Consider the following 3,281-nt stretch of genomic DNA (forward strand, 5'->3'; position numbering starts at 1 on the left):
ACTATGACTGGTGGTTTTTGTAAACTCGGTTCAGTTTTTGAACCACCCAGAATACCTCATGTGTAAATACAGAGTGGTCATGACTTAATTGAAATACAGTTATTGTAAAAAGAATGTGAAGCCACTGGTTGGCTTATGCCTTCTGATCTATCATTCTTGCCTCTTTTTTTGTAAAGGGGTTATTTTTTTGTTTTTGTTTTTTAATAGGGTTTACAGCTAGAATTTTGAATGCCAAAGTTCTATTTATTAAATTAAAAAAAGTTTTCAATGTTAATGGCTAAGTATTTTTCCACTGGACTATTGTTTGTGATGTTGGAATTTGTATTTACAGAGAAATAAATTTTTTATAAAAAGATATATGTCTTTGGGAGTGCCTAATGTTAATATAAGAATGTATTCAAAATTTCAGACTCCACTGAATTCTCAATGACTTGACTTTTAGGTAAAAGCTTTCTATGAACACACAAGAGAATCCTTGACTAGAACATGGATACTTCTGCTTTTAGTCTCTTACAATTTCTTTTCAGTTACTGAAAAGTTTTTTCTCAGGGTCTTTCCATGAAGGGCACTGAGATTTTCTGATGACAGGTGCCATAAATACAAAGGCATGCCTGTATTTATTTTAGCTAATAGTGCTGTATCCCCCTTTTCGATTTTTTAAAAATCCCTATTTAAATCAAGAGTTTTCTTTCTACTTTTCCAACAGACAGCATCGGTTTCAGTTTTTCATATTGCTGGAAGGTTGGGCTGGCAAGTTAAATCATATTTATTTTCCCCCTTTTAATTAGAGGTTGAAACCTTACTGAAACATACACAAATACAACCTTGTTAAAAGGTTACTCCGCAGGGGCCTTGACATCTAAGCTTTAATGGTTTGCTAGCCTGGGCCCAGAGATGCCCTGTGGATGGCACCCTTGGTCCTTGTTCTCACACGTATGGGCGGTAGCCTCAATGTCTCTAGGAAGTTGGTTAATATTTGGATTAGCAGTATCTGTTTGCAGTCCAACTAACTTGGCATTGCTCTGTCAGTCTTTTGTGAGGCATCTAATTCAGTTAACAGGAGAAGGACCACTTTGGAAATCATGCATCACAAACCATATAGGTTGCAAGCGAATGTCTTACAAATAAAAACAGAGTGGACAAAATCCTAGAACATTTTTAAGGTGATCAGTAAAGAGGTCTCTCCTTCAGAGAGAAAGATATGATTATTTTTGATCTGGTTAAAAAAAAATATTTTGATGGGGGGGAGTCAACAAAGAGCTTTTGATAGTGTACGTCCCAGTGATTTTGCCAATGGTTTGAGCTTCTCCAAGCCAACTTCCCCTAACCAAACAGAACCATTCTGTGTGGAAACACAGAGGACTCCATTTAAAAGAGGTGTGAGATACATGGTAGTAATGGCACAAAATGGTGGGGTGTGGATCCAGCAGAGCAAACATCCTTTAAAAAGGAGCAAAATCTTAACTTAGAAAATGAATGCTGTTGCATCTAACTTTGAGTGCATATATTATGCACAAGTCTGGAGAATAATAATTTAAACAAATAGTGTATACAGCTGGCATCCCTTCTAAACAAGAAAGCAAGGTAATTTAATTTACATCTTGTATTCCTACACTGATCATTTAGTCATAAAACAAGTGGTTAAACTTGTTTAATCGCCTGTGATTAAAAAACAATGCACAGCCATTGCCTTCTATATCATCATCAACATCATCATCATCATTCTCATTAACATTTGAACACATGCCAGCCTAGTGTAAGGACCTTGCATAAATCACCTCGTTTATTTCTCTTTATAATATTCTATGAAGTAGGTGCTATTATTATCCCCACTTAAGGCCAAAAGATTGAGCCATAGAAAGGTTTAATATCTTGAACAAGTTAGAAGAGCTTGTAACAGCCACAATAAGAACCAGGCCTCTTTAACTCCATAACCTGACTCTAAACCACTTGCTAGATTTCTGTTGCATATTAGTACTCAAAATTAAACTCCTTCTTCCAAAAGCTGCTTCCTTGTTGAGCTGCTACATTTCCATAAGTTACACCTTTATTCCCAGAATCATTTGTGGTGATTTCTTCCCTATATACCCATCCATATTAGTTTCCTATTCCTTCTGTAACAAATTTCCACAAACTTACTAGCTTATTGAAATATAATTTATTAACACGGTTCTGGAGGTCAGAACTCCAAAATGGTTCTCACTGGGCTGAAATCCAGGTGTTGACAGGGCTGTGTTCCTTTTTGTAGACTCTGTGGGAGAATCTGGTTTTTTTGCTTTTTTTTGGCAGGGGGACTTCTAAGGCTTATTACATTCCTTTGATTATGGCCCCATTCTTCTCTCTTCAAAGCCAGCAATGTCAGGCCAAGCCCTTTTCACACTGCCATCTATTTGGTTCTCCTCTGCTGCCCTCTTCCCCGTTTAAGAAATCCTAAGATTTGATTTGGCCCTCCCAGATAATCCAGGATAATCTCCCTATTTTAGGGTCATAGTTGATTAGCAATCTTAATTCTGCTTGCATCTTTAATTCCTCTTTGACATGTAATTAGACATGTAATCTCATAGGTTCCAGGGAATATGATTTAGACATCTTTATGAGGGCTACTACTATTCTACCTTCCACACTGTCTCCTAAACAAATCACTTGTCAAATCTTTAAGTTTCTATTTTTCCATTCTTTCACATTTGTTTTGGGTACTTCATTTCTGTTAACCTTGTTCTGTTTAGTCTCAAACTACTATAAAATAGATGTCAGAGCTTTAAAAAAATTAAATTGGAACCTCCAAAGTCTCCTTTTAAGCTATATCATTAATGATTCAGGTATTTGCTTAATCCAAGAAAACACATGTTTAAGACCCTTGGTTTAACTTCTGAAAAAAAAAAAAAACAAGTATTGTCTTTTTGGAGAATTTCTGAATTTTTAGAGCATTAATATTTGTCAATATCTTATAAATGTGCCTCAGTCTGGCTTTTTCTGATTCTTATGATTAGATTGAGGTCAAATATTTTTGGCAAAAATGCTACTTGTGTGATGTGTATTTTTCATCATATTTGGAAGTTCATGATGTACCGTTATTGGTGATGCTAAATTAGATCATGTGGTTGTGCTAAATAATCATCTTCAGTTTTAACAGTCAAATGGAGGACAGGTGGCAAGGCTTTGGTGCATATAAAGTAGAGAGTTAGGGTGCCTGGGTTGCTCAGTTGGTTAAGTGTCTGACTTTTGATTTCAGCTCAGGTCATGATCTCAGGGTTATAGGACTGAGCCACACGTTAGGCTCA

The sequence above is a fragment of the Neomonachus schauinslandi genome, chromosome 8 (assembly GCF_002201575.2).
Source record: "Neomonachus schauinslandi chromosome 8, ASM220157v2, whole genome shotgun sequence".
NCBI classification, from domain to species: Eukaryota; Metazoa; Chordata; class Mammalia; order Carnivora; family Phocidae; genus Neomonachus; species Neomonachus schauinslandi.